This window comes from Protopterus annectens, chromosome 6.part0, assembly GCF_019279795.1.
Source record: "Protopterus annectens isolate FY-2018-M chromosome 6.part0, PAN1.0, whole genome shotgun sequence".
NCBI classification, from domain to species: Eukaryota; Metazoa; Chordata; order Ceratodontiformes; family Protopteridae; genus Protopterus; species Protopterus annectens.
In genome coordinates, this window is record NC_056737.1 from 225,925,483 (window position 1) to 225,950,324 (window position 24,842).

Sequence of the window (24,842 nt, forward strand, 5' to 3'; positions counted from 1 at the left end):
GTATCTGAAATACAGAAAGCATAGGCTTTAGTAAAACTACTTCTATTATAGCACATAAATATGTACAGGATATTTAAGACACAAATTTAGAGGGCAGACAGAAATTAAAAAGCTAAATAGATAGGATTATTGGTAACAAATCTAACTGAAACATTACAGACACAAGTTAATACAGTATATGGTAATTATGCTTCAAGATACATATATTATAGGTGTAAAAGAGAGTTTACCAGTTATAACATATTAAAGAATTGCCCAATTATAACTAAATCATAAAGTTAAGAGACTTCAATCCAAACAGACCATAAATACTTAAGTGACACCTAGTGGTCAAAATTAAAATTACAAGTTTATTTACCAGATAAAGAAAACTTACATTAGTTCTAGTGATCATTATAGTATCCTTTGCAGACCACATTAATGGAGTTATAAAGTAATTACAGAAGTAACTACAGAAAGAGATACCTGTGTGTGTTCAGGTATCTCAGGAGGAGTTATTAGAGCTACAATATACAAAAATACAGCATTCTGTTTAGATAAGTTTAGAAATGCAGCCATATTAAAGAATGTTTCACAGTTTACATTGTTTCAGTATATCAGTGAAAATACCCTTCAGTCAAGAATACTCATAAAAACAGAATGTGCTGTACATTTGAGTGCAAACACTTCTTGTTTGTATGCTATGAGGTTTGGGAACCAAGACTAAAGGAGTGTGTAGAACAGGGTTTTGGTATTATTAGGAAATACTTCAGATATAGTCAGTTAAGTTAGTTTGTTTTCACTGATATGCAGAAAGTATTTGCAGTACAGACACTTGAGTCTGTCTGCAGAAGTCAGGTCAAATATTCAGCATTCCAGAATATTAATGATACTATGCAGGAGGAAAAGACTGTTTCAGTTGATATTATTCAAGAGAATCAGAATATATGGGCAGAACCTTTGGTTATATTTATCAGCACTGTTACTGTTATCCAGCACTCCAGAATATTATGTTATTCAGATATTGTTGACATCTATCCTCACTGTACATAAAGCATTCTTAAATGAACTATAGTTTGTAGATGTTATTGTAAAAGGTACAAGAAGACTTGGCCCATAAAGGAGAGACTGGCCCCTGGTCAGCACAAGTTTGGGTGATTAACAGATAAAGACATTCATTCTAGTCTCATTCCATTTACATCTAGTTCATTCCAGTATCATCTAGCATATGAATTCTTTCAAGGTGTATTTATTTTTATGCAAATTGAGACACCTCTAACTTTAGTCCTTGTCTGTATAGTAACTGGTTTAAATGTGTGGAAGGCATTATAGCCTTACACTGCCAGGGTATTCTCCATGGCTTTAAATCATGTCTCAGTGACTGCACAGATGTCAGCATTCTGTAGGGTAAGGAGAGCTTGTAGAGAGTGTTTTTTTAAAGACTCCTAGCATTGAGCAGTAACACCTCTAGATTTTTTTTGGCTTTGATTTGCTATATTGGCTGTATTTTCAGATTGGCATTAACTAAACAAGGCAGTACTAGGAAGGACAATATTTTAGCTAATATTCAAAAGCCTTGAGGGGAGAGGTGCAGACCATCCCTGGAAAACCAGCATGATCTGTTTATCATCTTCTTCCATGCTGAGAAATAATACACCCCTTTATAATGATCCAGACACTAAGCCACTTATTAAAGTCAGTCATCTTCTGTTCATATTGTAGGATCATTCTTGGAGAAGGTAAAATGCTGCTCAATGCTAGGTTTATACTAGCATGGGACACATATTCCGAAAGCTCCACAATGTCTCTCTTCATGTAGTCTAGGGAGGTATGCCTCAGCATGGACTATTACTGATTCATATTGTTACCTGTGGTCAATTGATTTGAGTGTGTGTAATATGGTGAATCCTGGCCCCTGATAAGCACCTGCTCACAAATTTCTGCTTTCTCATTCTGGTGAGAGGGACATCAGTGTGTCTCACACTGGAGTCTCCAATGACCAGAATGTTGGATTGTGTGGTGGCTTGCTTTATGGGCTTAGAAGTAGAGACTCCATGAGAAGTGGTTGTATGTCCTGATGTGGGTGTTGTTTTGAAAAAGTGTATGTGGGGCTGCTGAGGTCATTTGTTATGTGTGTTTCATGTAGATTGTATTTGACATTTAAGAAGGTTGCACTTAATTTCCTCAGTATTGTGTAAATACATCTCTCACATACCGTATCAGCTTGTTTGAGAATTAGCTGGTTGTTGGTAAACATAAGGCAATTTTTACATTGCCTCAGCATGCCTGTATCCACTGAATTAGTAATGGAGATACTGGCAAAGTTTATATCCATGGCAATATGCTGTTTTTATAGATTAAATAGTTGCAGTGAGAATATAGAGTAAAATCAGAAGTATCTGGTTTGCAACTCTGGTGGCAGTGCTTGTTGCTAGGTACTGGTGAAATTTCAAGGGTGCTTTTACAGGAAAACTGTCAATTCAAATTCAAAGTGCCTGCATGTATACAGGGCACTGACATACACTTGAGGGGAAACTACTAAAGTAGATCCTGATGATTTATGGATGAAGTACTTGGGGAGATATTCTGAAGTTAGTTTAGACAGTAGTTAATCAAACAATATTTAGTGAAAAACATATTTAGCTTTGTCAAGAATGATGAATAGTCAAGATTCTCCTAATTGGCTAGAACCTGGCAGCTACTAGTGCTAGTCTTACCACAGTTTCATGCTGCTGGTATACAGTGCCCCTTTGCTTCTTCTCTTCCTAGAAGTAATATAGTAGCACAAATCACAAGATGGGGAGCAGACCACAGGCTCTTTGGTGACCAACAGTCTTGTCCCAGATGATGCTAGGATCTGTAGGCTTGTCATAGCCTTTTCTTGGTAGATACCTTCAATAGCAACCAAATCAATCAGAAAGACCCCAAACAGACAATCATTGCCCAATCAGAGACAGTCAGGAATCAATACATTTTGCTCCTTCTGTCTCCAGGAGTAAAACAGCAGCACAAATTCCAAGCTGACACCTATGAAGCAGTTATTATGCTTTCTGGTGATCAACAGTCTCCAGGAAATAATGTCTCTATGTTCTTTCTCTAACTAGGAGCAAAACAGAAACACTAATTCCAAGATGACTACTGAGAACAGAATTTGGGCTCTCCAATAATTGGTGGTCTTGGACCAGATGAAGCAGATTTTAAAGACAAGATGGAAAAAATTAGTTAATATCCTAAGAGCTACAGTGTGCACTAAGCAGTTAGATGTGAAAGAGGGGTAATGCAAGCTTTAGCAGTCTATGGGGAGAGTCACAAATTTTAAAAGAGCAAGATAGATTGGATTAGGGTGGGCATTTAACACTCTGGCTATAAGAAATACACTGGGAGGGCCCATAAAATAGCTAAGGGGGCTCACAAAATTATAATGTGCTTACTGACAATAAGCAATGAAAGAGTAGAGGGAATCAGTTCTCTGGTTAAGTTAACTTAAGGGACAAGCAACTAGAAGTTTTAAGTTTCTGTTCGACTCACAAGACACTCCGCTCTGGCTGGTTCCTAGCTTAAACAGGGACTAGAAAACAGAGTATCATTAAAACATAATGTAATGAAAATACCCCACAATATACAAAGAAGAAGAAAGCAACAGAGCAATGCAAATTATAAGAAAAAACAATCTAAGCTTTTCATCACAGCAGTCTATGACAGAGACTGAGTGAACTTTTCCAGTAAAGCCATGAAATGTTTATTTTACCATTTAAATGCAAGGCTGACACAGCTCTGGTTGCTCTCCTATTTTAAATATGATATGGAAATCATAACACAATTAAATCACAGTATAATGAACATACACTTCAATATACAAAATAGAAGGACACATTAAAGCAATTCAAATTACAAAAAAGTAAGGAAAAACAAACTATGGGATAATCCAAATTACTGGGGAAATAAAGTTTGACTTATACAAAGAAATAGTGAAAAAAATTCATTAAACAATTCCCATGGACCTTATTTAAAACATGTGAATAAGAGGGAGTGGAAATAAAACAAGAGATATACAATTAGAGTAAAGAGGTTTTCCTATTTCTAAATTAAGAAACTAGTACATGCCTATAACACAGAGTAACTGAGTATCTATCTAACATCCACAATGGGAAAACTCTAAATAACTATATACATTCATTAACTAAGAGTATTGTTCCAGAAAAGAGATAGACAAAATCAAATGATCTTTATCTTTGCAGGTGTGGGGTGAACACAACAGAAATCTTTCACATCATTTGAGAATTCCTGAGAGCTCCAGGAAACCGAATTACTGAAACATGTAGGTCCAGGTTGGCAATATGTTTTTGGAAAAATGATGAATTATGTGCGATATTGCTTACTACGTTAGACTCCTGAATAATATGTAAGCTATTCAATTTATCATGTTTAATTCATAAAATAAGAGAAGCAAGGATTCCTTCAGATAAAAGGGAAATAAATATCAAATTAAAATGTAAGAAGTGGGAAAGTTCAAATTAAAAAGAAAATCCACTAAACTCTGAGTAGATACAATGCATACATGTTTTGATACTGTAGTAGAGACAATGATATTCATAGTTTTAAAAAGATAGGCTGTGGATTACTTATGCTATGTCAATTTACTTTTTGATGATGTCATATTTGACATGAAGTTTTATTAATATGTCTCTGAGAAAAAAACAAGGATTAAATCAGTAAAATAATCTCAGTCTAAATCACCAGATAAGTATGGCAGAGTGGGTCATGTCTGGGGGAGAAAGAGCACCTAGATTTGGACAGAGATCAGGAATTAGGATCATGCTTTGACAACTAATCTGAGACCTGTCAAAGCAGTTGTCAAATAGTTGCTCATATCATGAATATGACAGCTGTCAGTCAAGTTAACAAACCACATTTAAGTATTTGCCATTGTTTGTGTGTGTGTGTGTGTGTGTGTGTGTGTGTGTGTGTGTGTGTGTGTGTGTGTGTGTGTGTGTGTGTGTGTATTGTGTGTATGTAGATGTATGTGGGTGCATTTGCAGGGAGATGACTGACAGTATGTATATGTTTCTGTATGCATGTGTGTATGTGTCTGTCTGTCACTGGTGGGTGGGAGTTGTGACTATGCATGGTCTGTAGCATATGCATATGCATGACTATGAATTGTTAAATATTGAGGCAGGGCAACTTGACCTTAGTGGAATGCAAATTGACCCACAACATACGTGACAATGAATCCATACTCAGTTATTTTGTTTGTCTATCCAAATATAAACTGTATTGTTTCATTAATTCTGTTTATGAAGGGGGTGGTACCTTTTTAATCCCTACATCTTTAAAACTAGCTAAGTGCAGGGAAAAAGTGGACACTAGTAAAATAAACACCCAGAAGAGTGGTCGCTGTGTTTCAGTGCATGAGACTTTCTCCTTATAATGTATGTAGATTAAGTGGCTGGATGAGGCTGCACAATTCTACTTTATTTTTAGGGAGCACAGCTCTCAGCTCTCTTTCATACATCCTTGATTTTGCATCATATTTTTGATGCTTCTCTCATAATATTTGTTTTTTTTTTTTTTTTTTTGAAAAATCATTGAGAACCATGATCACCAAATAATACCAAAGAATTACATAATAATTACTTCAAAATAATTACTTTAAATTTGATGGAATTATCATAGTAAAACATAGTATTGCAGTTAACTTAGAGCCACTTGCTGCTGAATCTATTGCACCTCCAGTCTTTCATTAATAAACAGAGGGTTGAGACTTGATCCTAAAATGCAGGACAGAATAAATGTAGCCATGTTTTTAACTTCTGCTCATTGGATTGCTTAACATTTGTCATCTCTTTATAAGTTTCCTTTTCCAAGAATTTCTGGGAAAAACAAATGATGTCCCGTACTGTACGAGACATTTTAAAAAGTATACTTTTATTGCTGACATTTTTTTTATGAAAAAGACAAAAGTGCTAGTTGTAAGGTTGGTTAAGGTATATATAGCCTGCAATCAAGGGATGTGGTGAAATTGCAAACAGGCTGCCATTCTAGAAGCTCTGTTTTGTCATCAAAGAGCTAAAATGGTTTGAATTCAGCATTTGAATGTCCTACAGGAAGACATATCATTTTGATAGACTTATTTAAAAAGCATCTGTATTGGTGGGATTTTTTTGTTTTGTTTTGTTTTCTAGGAATCAGTTGCCCACACAAAGGTAGAATGCTACTTATTCCAAATGGCACAGAAATGCAGGCCTAAAATTACACAGGCATTCTATGCATTCTTCTTTGCTACTAGCAACCTGATTTTGAGAACAGATTAAAGAAGCTAGATGGCTGGTGAGTGGCTAGGGTAAATTTTTTCCCTAACTCTACAGGTAGGTTCTAGGCAGTCTACCCTAAACAGAAACCAATAACAACAAAGAAGAAAAAGCATGCAGAAGCTATTGTCATTGGTTCTTAAAATATTTGACATCAGCTAGAATGAGGCAAACTGAAATGTAATTATCCCATGCATCAGTAAATTAGGAAAGTGGAGTGTTACAGGCATATGGCTTCTTGACAAAAACATAAAGTGATACAAAAAATTCTCTGCAATCCCCTGTAGAGATGGATTATGTCTTCTTATAGGACTACATCTGAACATATTTAGAGGCCATCAGGTTAAATTGAGAATCTTTAATTTAAATACAGTTTTCAAGGCTTTAATACATGATGAAAATGTTACTGTTTTGCAGGACATCCGACATATATTAATTTAAATTTGTAATTCTACTTTTTTCATACACAGGCAGCATTTGTCAAATGAGGAGTGGACTTTAATAGGTCAAAATGCGCACTTGTTAGTTATTTGTAAAAAGTATACAACAACAATAATAATCACTAAATATGTACATTGATTTATATAGCATCAGCAAAAAGGAGTGCATTAAACTAGATATTGGTCATTGTGTGTGTGCGTGTGTGTGTGTGCGTGTGTGTGTGTGTGTGTGTGTGTGTGTGTGTGTGTGTGTGTGTGTGTGTGTGTGTGTGTGTGTGTGTGTGTGCATGTGTGATTACCCCTTTGGGAGGCTATTTTTATGTATGAAGGAGTCTGATGGTCTTTCCCATGGTTTGTGGAAGACTGAACGCACAGTATGAGATACTGTGCTACAAGGTATGGACAAGAGACACACAAAATCAATTATTAAGCAGCAAGCAAGAGCCTAAGACAAATACAAACCAAAATTATTTTGTCAGAAATGTGGGGAGGTGTTCTACATTAATGATAGCACAGTGGCTGGAATTATAAATTATTTTAATGACAACAATATGTTGGATACTCCAGTTAACCAAATGATTTTTACAAAAAGCTGTGTTTCTTGCATTCCAATTACTGGCAATTAAAAAATCATGAATATCAGAAGTTGTCCAGGTTGTATAATGTGCTTTCATTAAAATTAGCTTCAGTTAAATAAAATTAATTTTAATGTATGTATTAACTATTTTTCATAAATTGTTTTTATAACTTCTTGATTTATGTAATTTTGCAATTCATCACCTTTTTGAAATATAAAATAAACCCCCATTAACACCTCTCAACCTGTTAGATCAAGAAATCTGGACAAAGTCAAATATAATAGGGAGGGGTCAAAAGCCCAATGCCAGAGACAGATTTTAAATAATGCTCTTGCCAACATAGAAAGTTGATAGAATAACAAATTTTGCATTAGCTTGCATTTTTTGAGGTACATGAAATCTGAAACTCTGTTTGTAATTATTTAGTGACTTCAATCCATGATGATTTGCCTGAAAACCACAAAATTTATGAGGAACAGACCACAAATATGAGTCAAAAATTTCTACATTCTTTGAAAATCTAAAGAGTTAAGAGGTATGTCCATACTACTCATTTTCTAGAACAAACCATTTTTATTATCTGTATTTGAGTTTGTATGTAGGCTATATTTTGCAAAATGTAAAGTGAAAAAGTTTGGAAGGAAATGTAAAGGGTTAAAGTGCAGGCTTTGTGAGAGCACACACACACACACACACACACACACACACACACACACACACACACACACACTCGTACACACGTAAACAACATGTAAACAGTGTTCTTGTACTGCTTATGCAGTGCTTTTCTTGCAGTTTATCTAATACAAGAAAGTGTCCTTTACAATGCTACAGTGCTGTCTATCACTAGTCTTTAGTTCTACAGCTCAGAGAAACATCTACTAAATATTTGATATTGGCATGGTAACTCCCAATCCTTAACTCCAAGTCTTCCATTAGTGATCAGTAATGGATGTCTATGACCTGTCACTAGTGGAGTTCTCCAGGGATCTGTCCTGGGACCCCTACTGTTTGGCATATATTTCTCGGAGGTACAGACAAAGGCAAAAGGTTTATGGCTGACCAAGTTTGCTGACAACTGTAAGTTGAGTGCTGTCATTGACTCCCCAAATGATGTTAACATACTGCAAGAGGGTCTCACAGCAACTTATAACTGGTGCCAAAGTCATGGCCTAAAGCTAAATGCAAAAAAAAGTATCATCATACCATTCAGCAAAAACACAACCCCTACTGATTACTACATCAACAGCAACCCCCTAAGCACACAACCTTTAGTGAGAGACCTGGACAATCAGGCTGATAACAACCTCACATTTGACCATCATGTAGAGCGGTGGTCAGAAAAGCCTTTTACTTGGTTCATCTCATAAGTAAAGGGATTGCATCCAGAAAAAAGGAGGTTATTACCTCTCTATACTCCTCCCTCATTAGACCAATAATTGATCATAATGCCCCGTTTGGGATGTACCTCTCCAAACATTTGCACCAATTGGAAAGGCCACTGCAATACCTCACAAAGAGATCTATGGCCTCCAACACCTGTACTATGCAGAGAGCCTCAAATCAGTATCACTCTACTCAGTATCATACAGATTGCTCAGGGGTGATCTGTGTCTCACATACAGGGCAATCTCAGACCCTGCCCTACTAGAGATGCTCCATATCCATAAGTCTAACTCCTCACGCACTACCCGCTCAAAAGGCCTGAACCTAATATGTGACATTAACAAAACCTGCTGGAGAGACAGGTTTGTCTCTCAGAGGCTGCCCCATCTCTGGAATAGACTTCCCGTATACATCAAACAGAGCACCTTACTGACCCTCTTCAAGTGCAACCTTGATAAGTGGATGGGAAACCAAAAATTTGTCCCAGGGGTCCACCTGTACCCCTCTTTGACAGGAGCAACAGGTGCTGACTGAGGTTTATTTTTGGAGATAAACTCTTGGCTAGGCTTGTAAGGGCCCCAGGGCCATTAGCCTAGTAACCGCCTATGATCCTATGATCCTATGGTCAGTCTACCAGTCTCAGTATCTAAGATAAGAAAAAAACATCTTCTCATATAAAGCACAACTGTTGTTTACTATTATAAAACATATAAATAACTCCACTTAACTTCTATTTCTGTACTTCACAGATACTGATAATTGCCAGTTATGAAACTCAGTGGGATGACCATTCCTACAATAACAGCTCTTCTCATATAGCACATTGCCATGTTCCTAGACTACTAATGTCTTCCCTGACATTAAATCATTCTCAGAAGTAGATTATTTCTTTTTATCACTGCCTCATTCCTCTTGAGTGCAGCCACCTTTCCCAGAAGCATATGGATATATCATACGTTTACAGATAATGTACAGTTGCATTGTCATACATTTACAGGTAATGTGCAGTTTCAATGTTAGGGTACCAGCTGGAGATAAGTTCTCAGTCTATGGTCGAGCCTACTTTATGAAATAAAGAATCTAATTTTAAAATTGTATTTATTTATTTATACATTCATTGATAATGCTGGCAATAAGCAATGCCAACAGTTAATTCTTTCTGATATAAATTCACAATTTTCCCCTTGCATTTAGATTTCCATAATATGTCTTTAAATGTCTGAATCTAAAACTCTTGAAATTCTGAGAAGTACCAATTATTTTCCTCTGGTCCCTGGATACCACATGATGTTTGCATGGTCATTTAAAAGGCAGTTCAGCAGTATCAACAGATTTTAATTTAATTCTCTTAGATTTCTGGGCTGAAGTTGATGCCACTTTGTGCCCTATTGTCTATCAGTATTTGTATAATTTCTTTCATTTCCATTTATTTTGTTAATACATCTGTTAGAAAGGCACATTTATGAGGGGGCATAGCCAAGATGATTAAATGGCAACAACAAATGGTGAAAGATCTGTGACTGAAAACTTTTCTCTGACAGAAAATATAATTAAAAAAATTAAAATGTGAAGATACTTGTTATCGGATTTTGTTCAGCAATAGTCAGAGTAAAGATTTATTGCTTCAAGTTTGTCAAAAGTTATAATTTTTCTGCCAGAATTTCAACTGCTTGGTTAAGAGGGAAATGACTTCAACATGTGTCACTCAAGAAATGGTAGTCAGGATTCTTGTGTTAAAAAAACATACAGTCACTAATATCTATTAGGCAGAATGTATTACTTAAAATAGATAAACTGGATACCAAACTAGAAAATTTCAAAGACGAGACCAGAAGGAAATGCAACATTTAGAAATTCTTATGAAACAACAAACTGCACAAATCAGTAGTATGGAAGAAGCTTTAAATGATCATGAAGGAAGAATAACTAAAGGTGGGTCTCAGACTGAATTTCTTTCAAAACAAAATAAATGTCTCATAGAAAACATTGATGATTTAGAAAATAGACTGAGATGAAATAACATTAGAATTTATGGTATACCTGAAAAGTATGAGGTAGAGAATATAATACATTTCTTAATAATCTGGCTACATAAACATTAAATCTACCTGAAACTTTATCTTTTGGAATTGAAAGAGTACATAGATCCCTGAGAGTACCATTGGAGAAGGAAAATATACAACCACATTCAATTTTACTGAAGTTTATGTCTAGCTTAGAAAAAGATCAAATATTAAAAATAGCATGGTCAAGCCCAGCTATTAAAATAGGTGAACATATAGTCAGATTTGACAATGATTGTTCCAGTAAAGTGACAAGTAAAAGAAAATGCTCCTTACCACTGACCAATGAACTTAAAAAGAAATTATTAAAGCCACTTTGGTGTTTCCTGCAAAGATCAATTTTTTTCTGAAGAAACCAAAATATTTAACACACTGGAGTAGGTATCTACTTTTGTTAACAGCAACACAATCCTTATTAATACTGAAGAGATGGAGTGGAACAGTATACCCCTCAAGAGATAGAGTCAGCTGAATTCTTGGAAAACTGCTTATAAAATTAAAAAGGTTAAAAACAAGTAACATTTGTTCTCTGATTGCAGGACTTTTATTTTCTAAAACAATAGCTTTCCCTTTAAGAAAAAGGTTTATACTGGACTTTAAGCTTCAAAAGATATATAAGTATGAACTTATAGTTTAAGCTAAAATATTCTTCATGATGAGTGATATAAATTGTTAGTTTTACTGTTTTAATAAATTTACAGAGCAAAACTTAATATAGTTCATTTAACTAAACTTATAAGTGTATTTCTAAATGTTAAACAAATACTTACTGTATGAGAATGCCATTCAATTATAAGCAATAGAATTGGAACCTTTCAGACTATATAAGTTAAGATTTTTATTTTTTTTTTTCATCTTTGCTTAGTATGTGCACTACTGGGTTAACCGAATGTCAGATCTAAATAATATGCCAATTACAAGTGTTAAAGTGCTGGCAATTTTGTTTTCTTTTTCCTTTGTAACAAATTCCTTTCACATGTCCTTTATTAAGCAAGTAACAATTAAAAAAACTTGAGAACAAAGAAAGTTCTATTTGTGTCAGAATGCTGGCTTTTTCCCAACTTGAGCTGTTCTGAAGAAAATCTAGGTCAAAGTTCATCACTTATGTCAGTGAAAACAGAAAGGAACTTTCTTTTTCATTCTTTTTTCCAAATATGTATGTGAGAAAGATAACAAAAGAGCATTTTTTTTCTTTACTTCGAAGTGATGATGACAACTTATAATTTGTTTACATTTTGTTGAATGTCAATAGCTTATGTTGCAGATTTTACATATTAATGGAAAGAAGTAAAGTTAGATGTTTGTTAGTGATTAGAACAGTTTAAAAGAACTAAGAAGAATATGAAACTTATATAGGAAACTTGCAGTAGCTGTGTGCTGTAAGTTATCATTTTCAAATGTAATCAAACTCTGATGTAAGGATTTGAAGCTTTGATTAGAACAGAAGTTCACAATGTCTAAAGGCACACATTGAAATTAAAAAAATATATATTTTATATGTAGTTAAGGTGGCTTGTAATATTAGAATTAATAAGAAAAATAAACATCTTATGAATAATATACAGGTGCACAAGTAATTAAATACTTAATATGGAAGATTAATAAAAGAGCAGTATCAAGAAGTTAAGAAATATATACACATACTATCATTTTTAACATAGAGCAGATGTTTAACTAGGTCTTTTATGGGAGATTTTAGAACTATGAGATATACTGAATAAGGTAGAATATTAGTGGGAATATAAGACAGAAAAATATATTTAAATAAACTGCTTTTACGAAATATGTCTATTACATAAACCTGCATATGGCAGGAATGTGAATGTAGAAGATCTCATATACTTTACATAGAAAATCATATTCAAATATTTGAAAATAATCTTCAAGCTGAAATTTGAAGCTTGGTGATGTGAATTTTGAAGCATTTTACTTGTTGCATGTTATTAGATTCAGTAATACTATCTAATAAATAACTAATTTCATAAATCAAAGCTGAATTTTGTTTTATTACTGAATCAGTATATCCATTTTGATACAACATAGAGTAGATTTTTAAATATGTTTAAATCTGGGAAGGGAGAATGGGATTTGAATTGAACACATTGCAATTTTTGAATACAATATAGACTGCAAGTATATATTTTGACTGCATAGAAATAACAAGACATTTTCTTTGATCTCAGTAATGTAAATATTTTTATGAAGCAGTTTAATAAACTAAAGGATTTTTAAATATTTTGATATTTGTCATTTAAGAGTGTTACCCAATTTTGAGATATAGACACTTGCACTTTAGACATTAATTTAGAGCTTTTGTTAGATCTATAACATAGATGTTTATCTTCAGCATGATGAATATATATGTGCCTTGATTTCCCTTTTGTGTTAAACTTTACAGATGTCTTTATCTCTTTAGATCTCACTCTGTTATACTTATCTAGAGATTTGGTTATAATAATGTGGAATGAGGGAATCATTTAGGAATATTTAATGAATAATTTGTTCTACTATTACATAAACAGGTATCTAGTAAACTGTTGGATTACCTAATATTTGTTATTAATAGAAGAGGATTATTAAGTTTTTATGTAGTAATGGGGGAATCATTTTAAATGACAAAATAATATAAGTAAATTAATAGTTTCTTATTATTTTGGCTTATATGCAATATTATATTAATTATTTGTAAGTCACAGTAGCTTTTGGCTAGTTTTATATGATATTTTAGGTATTAGTAGGTAAAGAGACAGTATACTAGTGTGCCTACTTGATAGGCAAACAACAAACATTGTTATCCATGGTAGGTTGTGTTTTATTAGCAATATATATAGTTATAGTTGTAGATTTGTCTTTGTTTTTGTTATTATGAGTTTTAGTAGTTTAGTTTGCAGAAAGGAAGATTTAAAAATGTGGAATGTTAAGATAGTGTGGGAAGAATGTATTAGCATCATATATATAATTGAATTAATATGGGGATAAATGTGTCATGCTATCTTTTAAGCAAACTCTTTTTACATATACAGTATGGACAGTTTTAACCTATTATCTGTTATTATGAATGGATTAAATGATGGCAACAAAAGTAAATCATTAATGAGAAATCTAAAATTACAGTACATAGATGAGATATCACATTCTTGCAAGAAATTCACTTGTTAGATAAAGATATACAACATTTAAAAAACTTAAGTTATGAAATGTTACCATCTGCTTCCTTTAACAAAAAAGAGGAGAGGAATTGCTATACCTTGGAGAAATCTACTGTAAGGCCTAATGGTAAACTCTACACACTAGCTATTTTTTACTGGATCCCTGTAATGGGTGCAAGAGTGGATCACTAAAACTTGCTGCAAAGTCACTAGAAGGGTACTTTAGTTTTAGCAGGGGATTTTGACTGCATATCTAGTATAGAACATACAAGTAAACAGAAGAAAGCTAAAATACTGCCATCAGCTAAAGCACTAAACAGATGGATTAGTAATAATTTAGTCAATTTAGTAGCATTTGTTCTTCACTCATTATTCTTATGCTCATGGGACACAAAGTAGAACTGAAAGGATTTATGTCTCTATAGAGTTACTTAAAGTGAATTATTTTCAAGCTATTGCTTGTCCTTCAACAGATCATACTAGGCTAAATATTAATATATTAATGAATACAAGGATATTTCGGATAATTTTAGAATCCCAATATATATGATAAAATTAAAAGTATTTAAGAGTTACCTCAAGGAACAATCAAGATTTTTTTTTATCTTTGTTAACTTTTTAGAGAGTAGTGGAATGAGTGACTGAATAGATGGTAAGAATAAAACATTGTTACAGAAATCAGTTAGTCAAACTTCTTCAAGTTGATACTAGAATTTTTTTATGTGGAAATGTATACATATAATATTTCTTATGTCCTGCAAAATCTCTAAGTTCAGTAAAATGATTTATTCAGTTTATTGGACATGTAGTAAAGATGAAAAAGCTGATTGGACACTTGTTTATGGATTGTCAAATATTACATGTATAGTGGGAAGAGATGAATATGTTTTTAAGGGTACTGGTCTGATAATTGTTCTTTAAGTAGATCATTAATAGTAATGAATATTCAACTTCTTGTATGTGTAAAAGCCAGAGAGGAAAACATGTTAGGGGCTCTCTTGACAGTTGCTAGAAAAGTTATTACAAAAAATTGGAAATCGAACTAAGTTCCTACAAAGAACTTTTAAATGTAACAGCAATACTATGTAAAACTGAAAAAGAAGTGATCAGAATAAAATGTATAAATCATATTAAGAATTTTTGTGGTTGGGATAACCTTAAAATGTTGCTACTGAAATGACAAGTGTCTTAATGTACTAACTGTATAAGATAAAAGGTTTGTACTGGACTTTAAGCGTTAAAACATATGTAAGTATTTACTTATATTTTAAGCTAAAACATTTTTCATGATGAGGTATATACATGGTTAATTTTATTGTTTTGCTATATTTACAGTGAAAGAGTTAATATATTTCATTTAACAAACCTTATAAGTATATTTTTAAATGTTAAGCGAATACTTCATGTAAGAGAATGTTATTAAATTATAAGTAATAGAATTGGTAACCTTAAAACTATATAAGTTAGGGTTTTTATTTTATTTTTTCAACTTTGCTTAGTATGTGTATTGCTGGGAGACTGAATGTCAGATCTAAGTATTACACCAATTAGAAGTGTTAAAGGGCTGGTGATTTTGTTTTCTTTGCACCTTTGTAACACAAAGATTTTACTTCTTTAGTACATGTCCAATAATCTGAAGAAATCATTTTACTGAACCTGGAGATTTCCCAGGAGGTAACACATGTTCTATATCTATTGCTATATATATATATATATATATATATATATATATATATATATATATATATATACATATATATATATATATATATATATATATATAAATATATATATATATATATATATATATACATATACATATACATATATATTTGTATGTTTTCACTTCATATACTCAAAATGCTGAAATTTCAGCATTTCGAGTCCATGAAGCCGAAAACTTCACAACACCGAAACCCCACAAAGCCGAAATCACAAACCCAAACACACAGCATACACTACACCACACACAAACCACAACACCTACACCACAAAAAACAGAAACACAATAAAACACCACACATACACATACCTACACTAAACAAAAGCAGGGGTGCCCCCACATCCCCCTACTTATATATATTAATTCCAAGATCGCACACACACACACACACACACACACACACACACACACACACACACACACACACACACACACACACACACACACACACACACACACACACACACACACACACACACACACACACACATACACATAAGTTACAAAAATGCTCACATACACTCACTCACCTGAATGTCCGAACACAAACATCCCAAACACTTCCTGTAATGTAGCATCACTGCATAAGCATGGATTCGACATATTCACATTCGCGCTTATGCATGTTTGCTATTCTAGATTTTCGGCTTCATGGACTCAAAATGCTGAAATTTGAGATTTCAGCATTTCGAGTATATGAAGTGAAAGCATATAGATATATATATATATATATATATATATATATATATATATGTATGGGAACACTTCACATAATCGAGTTATTAAAATCTCGATTTGCATATGGTCGAGACCATATGATTGAGATTTTAATAAATGGAATGTGTGTAGTGTTCCGAAATAACACTTTACTTACCTGAATACATTACGTGCACAAAGAGGCAAGTATTGTTGCATGCCTTGTGTGTACGTAATGTATTTTTTGTTTCGTGGTGTTGGCAGGAAGTAAAGAAATCTCCCGTTTTGCGCTTCCGCATACAGCGCAAGACGGGAGATTTCCCATCTCCCCACTGTAGCGCGATCTTGGAGTTGGTATATATAAGTAGAGGGGGTGTGGGGGGCGCAGCTTGTGTTTTTTTTTTTGTTTTAATGGTTTCCCTTCAGAAGTTCGAGTTTCCGAAACTCGAGCTTTTGGATTCGGTTATTTGTAGTTCGAGATTTCGGAAGTTCGATCTTCTGAAGTGAATCCATATACATATATATATATATATATATATATATATATGTATATATATATATATATATATATATATATATATATATATATATATATATATATATATATACACACACACACACACACACACACACACACACACACACACACACACACATACATATATATTTCTACATAAAACTTTCCAGTATAAACTTGAAGAAGTTTGACTAACTGATTTAAGTAACAAAGTTTTATTCTTACCATCTATTGAGTCACGCATTCCACTACTGTCTAAAAAGTTCCAGAATTTTTCATGATTAATATTATTATTTATAATTACCTTATATAACTTGGACAAGCTTCCTTTATAAGTCAATCTACCTTTAATGATAGCATTCATATACTCATATAATGCAGAAAGACTGTTCTTTTCCTCTTTACTCATATTATCTACAAATTCAGTTGTTTCTTACTGACAGATAATATTAACTGGTTAGCAGATTCATACAACTTATATTCTTTCATTAAATATTATGGGGACTTCGCTTTTCCTTTTTCAAAGCAATTAAACCATAATACTAATCCATTTCTTTTACGTAAATTCATTTTAATGTTGTGCCGAGTTTCCTTAAATCTAGAGGTGTCTGCAATGGGAAAACACAAAAATTTCCATTTTAACATTAATGGAGTTTTATAAACATGTTTCTTAACTGTTTTAAAAACTGATTTCATATATGCAGAGTCTAAAGATTGAAATTCATTTCATTCTAAGGTAAGTTTTGTTAACCAAATGAAGGGGTGCAACATATTTCTAATTTACTATAGTTAATAAACTTATAAAATTTAGTATAATCTGCTCCTGGATGGGTTTCTTTTCACTAGAGTATGTTGAGTCTATCCAGAATATAATAGAGTTAAAATCTGCAGCAATGAGCTAAGAACACCATATTCCCATAATATGATATAATTCTTATAAGCAATTCTTGGCTTTTTAGGATACCATTAAAATGAAGCTCCAGTTTCTTTAAAAGTTTTTTGTCAGGTGTTAAAGCTATTGAATGCAACCAATCTCTCCCTCTCTCTCCCTCTATGTATATACATATATATATATATATATATATATATATATATATGGGTCTACTTTCATAGACCGAAGCGCCACTTTACCGACACCCGGAAGACCGAGACGGAACGACTGAACAGGTAGGTTACCGAAAACGCGATATCCCGACGGCTGAGAGACCGACAACGGCAGCGTGTGAGCGCGATACGGTAAGTGTGCGAAAGTGACAGGTGTAGTATTGGGGAGCGAACAGGTAAGTGTACGATACTGAGGGATTTTAGGATAGTGTGTGGAAAATGTGAGTGTGCGGTGGTGTCGGACTAAGGGTTCCGGTGAGGTAAGTGTGTGGAAGTGACGTAGAGCTGTGTAGGGTAGTGTTAAGTGTGTTAGGGTTAGAATGCGGTGGAGTGAGTGTGCGATAGTGATGGGCTGAATGTTTTAGGGTGTGTTAAGTGAGTTAGGGTTAGGGTGCAGGTAGGGTGAGTGTGCGATAGTGACGGTGTTGGGGTTTAGGGGTGTGTTAAGTGAGTTAGGGTTAGGGTGCAGGTAGGGTGAGTGTGCGATAGTGACTGTGTTGAGATTTAGGGGTGTGTTAAGTGAGTTAGGGTTAGGGTGCGGGTTGGGTAAGTGTGCGGTAGTGTCGGACGCTAGGGTTAGGGTTTAGGTTAAGGTTAGTGGATATGTTGTTGTGTGCAATGTGTATTTGGCGTTTTTTGTGTCGGTGTTTTGGTGTTCGGTATGTTGAGTTGTCGGTGTGGTGTGCTGTCGGTTGTTTGGGGTGGGGAAAATGTGTGTCGGTGATTCGTACGTTCGGTCTATGAAAGTAGACCCATATATATATATATATATATATATATATATATATATATATATATATATATATATATATGGGTCTACTGCTTTTAGTTGAATTACATTTGGTTGAAAATGATTTCAGGCAGCCCACTTCACCAAAAATGCATTTCACTGAAAACCCATTTGGTCGAAAATGGAATATAGCCCCTGTTCCACTGCAGTGCGACCCTGGAGTGAGAATATAAAGTTAGGAGTGTGTGGGGGCACAGCCCATCATATTGGGAGGTGTGGGGGGCATAGCCCCCCACATAATTGCAGTGTATTCACTATTATATACTTGTGTATCTATTAAAAATACATTGAAGCATATAACGTCAGTGAAAACTAGTTGCAAAATGTGGGGGGCTATACCCCCCACAACCCCCAATATGGGAGGCTGTGCCCCCCACACACCCCTAACTTTATATTCTCACTCCAGGGTCGCACTGCAGTGGGGCAGGGGCTATATTCCATTTTTGACCAAATGGGATTCGATCAACTGTGCTTTCAGTCAAATGAGCTTTCAGTGAAGTGGGCTTCCTGAAAACTTTTTTGACCAAATGTAATTTGACTAAAAGCAGTACATATATATATATATATATATATATATATATATATATATATATATATATATATATAAAATCTTGGATAATATGATAATTTTACCTGTCCTCCAAAATAAAAAAAATCATTCCATTTTTAATAAGGTGTATGACTTTACTAAACTAACCGCTGTCATTCAAAGATCAAAAAAAATCTCAATTTGTTCCTTAAGGTAAATTTTAAATACTTTTAATTTTATAAATGTAGTAAGAATCTTTGTGTTCACCATCTTTGTATCATGTATAGTAAGGGTTAAAATGTGAAATTGCATTGCGTGCAAAGAAGCAAGTTAAAATAAGCTGTTTTTCTTGTAAAGAATTTGCTGACCAAAGAGGAATGCACAGATGTTACCTTGGTCCAGGCACAAGCTTATCTTGTGACTGACCTCTGACCATCTAAGGCTCCAGTATGTGAATTTATAGCCTTGACTGAAATTCCTTGTCTAGTAACCAGCTACTGTGTACGTGCAGAGAAGGGTATAAAAACCCATGTGAAGTGTACAGAAATTAGACTGTTGGCATACCATGTACTTTGTAGCATGTCTCCATGCATGTAAAATAAACCTTTTTGCTTATTTTTATCTGCGTGATTCTTCCAGTATATGTTAAGAGTACAAAATCTTTTGACATTTCTGGCGCCCAAGAACGTGGGGCCACCTCTTCACGGTACGAATCGCATAAGAGGGACTGAAAAACCTGTACAGGAGGGGAGAACGAATCTCGGGCTCCCTTGAACGGAAAGACCTCCGACAAAGAAGTCGTAAGTAGAAGCCAGTCACTGTTAGATTCGATCCGTGGGACGGTGACGAACGGGGCGGAAGATCCGCAGTAAGGTAAGCTTTTACATTTTTTTAAGGGACTAGTCATAAAGGAATTTCTTTTGTTTAAATTTTACAAAAGACCGGTAGAGATCTCAGGAAAAGGAAACAGTTTTTCTTTTAAATAAGAAAAATGGGAATAGGAAGCAGTTGTTGTGCTAGTAAGGGCTGCTTAAATAAAAGGACTGAAGATGAGGAATATATGTTTAAATTACATCCAAGAGAAAAAAAAAAAAAAAAAAAACTTAAAATACATAAAAAATGAAAGACAAATTATGGATTTAGTGGTAACTTAAATAGATCAGAATGTCAAAATTTGGTGAGAGATCTGCGTAGGGACGCAGGAGGCAAAGTTAAAAATCAAGTAAAGGTGGGATTCCCTCAAGCACAGAAATGGTTAAAAAAAGCTAATAAGAGGCATAGGGAACAATTTTTGAATAAGGAAAGTGGTGGCTCGAGTGCAAAAAGGTGCATTTTTTGTCCATAAAGAAGATGACGAGACATCTGTTGTCTGTCGTAAACTGACAGCACCACCCTTGTATCCAAAAGTCCCTAAAGAAATGGTCGGTCCACCCCAGGATCAGGAAAAAGAAGCAGAAAATCAAAAAAAGGTGTCCTCCGTAGTTTTACAGGAGGCAGAGAAGCAGGGAAAAATACCCTCCGTAGTTTTACAAAAAGAAGCAGTAGAGACTTTGGAACTACGTAACCGTAGTATAGACAAATCAGAGTAAAAACAAAAAGAAGCTAAAGTACATACCCTGTCCACAGACTCATATCCCCTTACATGCAGAAAAATATCTTGAGGAAAAGAAAAGAAAACAGGCTCAAACCTTTACAGTGAGCGCGGATGAAACACTTATGTTAATGTAAGCTCTGTCCAACAGAGGTAGAGGAAGGGGACGGGGTAGAGGCAGAGGGAGAGGGAATGTAGGACATTTTGAAGATTACGAAGGCAGACAAAAGAGGGGGAAATGTTTTAAATGCAGTAAGAAGGGGCATTTCACAAGAGATTGCCGGAATCCCGGGAAATCTGCTGCTGCTCCAGATCATAGTTCAGCATGACTATATGATGGCAGCACGGATGAATCGGACCCAGGTGCTGAGGTCGACTGGCAAGAGTCAGTAATACAGAATGAGGATGATTTTGAGGATGTGAATAAAGAAGGTAAAAGGGAATGTGCAGGATGGGAACATGAGATAACTGATTTTTCAGAAAAAGGTGAATATCAGGTTGTTAGCCTGACAGCTCTAGCTATGACTATGCAGTTAGAAGTGCAACTGGTAATCATATTACAGGTTGAAGGAAGGGACGTAGAATTTCTATGTGACACAGGGGTTTCTAGGACCTTATTGAAACACACTGCAGTGCCGTCCAATGTGACTACTGATGACTATGTATTAGTCAAAGCGGCCGACGGCCGCATTTATCAGGAACCTTTGTCTAAACCTTTATGGTTTATGGACCCTGAAACTAATCAAACTATTAGATTTCGGGTGATTGTCTCCCAGATTTGCCCTGTCAACCTATTAGGAAGGGATTTGATGCATGTTTTTGGGATAGCAGCGGTACCAACTACATCAGGAATCTTGGCTAAGCGTATGGAAATTCAGGGTGAGATGTTGCAGGTAGGGCAAGGGGACTTACATTACTGGTATAGTAATGATCTTATTGAAACAGGACCACAAAGCGTGGCCAATGAGTTAATTAACCTAGCTTTGAGCAAATATAGTACGGCTATTCAGTTACCAGAGGCTGCCAAACAACTACGCTGTACAATGTATTACAGGAAAAATGTGGGACCTGATCCCAAGTATGAGGAACAATTTTTTAAACACAAGGTGACCAGGATCCTATTACAAAATCTTTATTGGGACAGGGCAGGGAACTCTGCAGTTACTTGTAGTTTCACAAGAGACATGCAACAGCTTTTTCAAAATGCCTCAATCCCACATGTATCTGTGACTAGGGAAGAACAAACGGCATGGTATATAGTTGGGAAAAAAGTTACCGATTGGTCAAAGATGACACCAGAACAGCTGGCAGGTAAGGGGGTTCAGGTACAGAAGTTAAATTGGGTGACGCAGGCCAGACCAACGGTACATCTTCGAGAAGATCGGTTAACACCGACAGGAGGCATGCCGTCCTGACTATGCTTTCTGACCCCACAAGAAGAATTGAAACTACAGTCAGTACCAAAATCCTTATGGTCCCTAGGACAGCATGACATTGGGCTAATGAAAACAGCAGGACAGGTTAAAATAACTCCAAAATCCGATTTTAGACCTCATAAGCGTCAGTATCCATTAAGTAAAAAGGCAGAAGAAGGCATTTTTCCAGTGATCATGGCTCTACTGAGAGCTGGGGTTTTAATTCCATGTACAGATTCACCGTGTAACACACCCTTGTTCCCAGTAAGGAAACCGGACGGGACATGGAGAATGGTACAGGATCTGCAGGCTGTAAATGCTGCTGTAGTGCCAAGGGCTCCTGTGGTCCCAGATCTGTTTTGTTAAATGATATCCTTCCCACGGATAAGTATTTTTCTGTTATTGACATTAGTAACGCATTCTTTTCTATTCCCCTACAGGAAGATAGTAGGTTTTGGTTCGCCTTTACGTTTATGAGCAAGCGGTACACATACACATGACTGCCGCAGGGATATTATGAAAGCCCTACAATCTTTTCCCAAGAAATGTCGACAAACCTGGCACAGTTTCAACCAGAGCATGGCTGTCATCTACTATTGTACGTGGACGACATCTTACTGGCTGCACCCACGGAGGCTGTCTGTGAGTCCGAAACTATTCGGTTATTGCATTTTTTGGCGAAAGAGGGACATAAGGTAAATAAATCTAAATTACAATTTTGTAAAACTGAAGTACGGTATCTAGGCTATACCATTTCAATTGCTGGTAGACAACTAGATAACTGTAGAAAAGAAGCCATTTTACAGGCACCAATGCCCAGCACAAAAAAAGAAATGATGTCATTTTTAGGAATAACAAATTTTTGTCGTAGTTGGATTCCCAACTATGCAGAGGAAGTAAGTCCACTTTCGGAACTTATTTTCGCACTTCCCATGGCAGCACATGACACGCTGCAATGGACGGATAAGGCAATACAGGCATTTACTAGGGTAAAACAATTGATAGCAGGATCTGCAACACTTAGCTTCCCTGACTATACAAAACCCTTTGTTCAGACAGTAGATTGTAAGCAGGGCTTTATGACATCAGTGCTGTTGCAAACCTATGGGGATAAGTTGAGACCATTAGCTTTTTATTCCAGTAAATTAGACACAGTGGCACGATCTTTGCCACACTGTGTACAAGCAGTAGTCGCAGCCGCACAGGCTGTGCAAGCGTCTGCAACCCTAGTTTTGTTTCATGACCTTACCTTACGAGTACTGCACTCTGTCGCGGTAATACTACTACAGGATAAAGTTACCTTTCTCTCTCCTAGCAGACACTTATCCTGCATGACAATGTTACTATCGCAACCACACATGACCATTGAGCGATGCACCACTCTTAATCCAGCCACGCTGTTACCTACAGCTGACGATGGTGCCCCTCACATGTGTTTAGATTTGATACACTCTAATGTCTTACCAAGACCAGACCTTAAGGACCAACCTTTGGCAAATTCAGATTGGACCCTGTTTGTGGATGGGTCAGCATGTAAAAATGAGGCAGGCATTACACAACTGGGTTATGCAGCCACACCTGAGACTACGGTACTAGAGGCAAGACCCCTCCCCAGGACCCTGTCCGCACAAGTGGCCAAATTGATTGCTTTGTCCAGAGCATGCACCATTTCCAAGGATAAGGCAGTTACTATCTACACAGATAGTCAGTATGCTTTTTCCACGGTCCATGTCTTTGCACAGCAATGGAAAAATAGGGGAATGGTTACGGCCTCAGGAAAGGAAATAACCCACAAGGATTTAATCCTTAGCCTCTTACAAGCTGTCCAACTGCCACGGGGACTGGCCATCTGCAAGTGCGCAGCGCACACGAATGCCAAAGATCCAGTACTACTTGGAAATGCACTGACTAACAAAGCTGCAAAAAGTGCAGCCTTAACCTCTACTTTTGCACTCGAGACCACACAGAAGGAACTTCACCCTACAGATAAATTTGATCTACAAACTTTACAGGTAATGCAGGAACTTAGTACAGTTCAGGAAAAACAGCGATGGGTTAAATATGGGGCTATTCAAAAGCAGGGAGTTTTTGTAGGTCCAAATGATAAGTATGTCTTGCCAACAAACCTTTTTAGGTATGCCTCATTAGTGACGCATGGCCCATCTCATCAGGGCCCTGCTGCTATGTTTGAATGATCCAGCAAATTTTCTGGACCAGGGGCTTTATAGCATACACTAAACGATTTGTTTATCGTGCCTGCTTTGTGCACGATACCATGGTGGTGGGGTGCGGATCACCCCAGCAGCTTTTCCGCTGCCTCCGTATCCATTTCACACAATCTGCATGAATTTTATTGAACTAACTCCGGTTCAACAGAAGCGATTTGTGTTAGTCATTATTGACGCTTTTACAAAATGGGTTGAAGCGTTTCCGGTAGCACACCCAAATGCACTGTCGGTAGCCAAGGCCCTTACAAATAACATTATCCCTCACTTTAGGCTACCCACACGCATCTATTCTGATAATGGCACACATTTCGTAAACCAAGTTATTCAAAAGCTGGCCGCCATT

General features: G+C 35.7%; 1 protein-coding gene across 1 annotated transcript in view; it reads right to left on the reverse strand.

Annotated features, from left to right (window-relative positions):
* Positions 1-24,842, reverse strand: part of LOC122803805 (vomeronasal type-2 receptor 26-like) — a 189,640-nt gene that overhangs the window by 139,525 nt on the left and 25,273 nt on the right. The gene's annotated exons all lie outside the window — the stretch shown is intronic.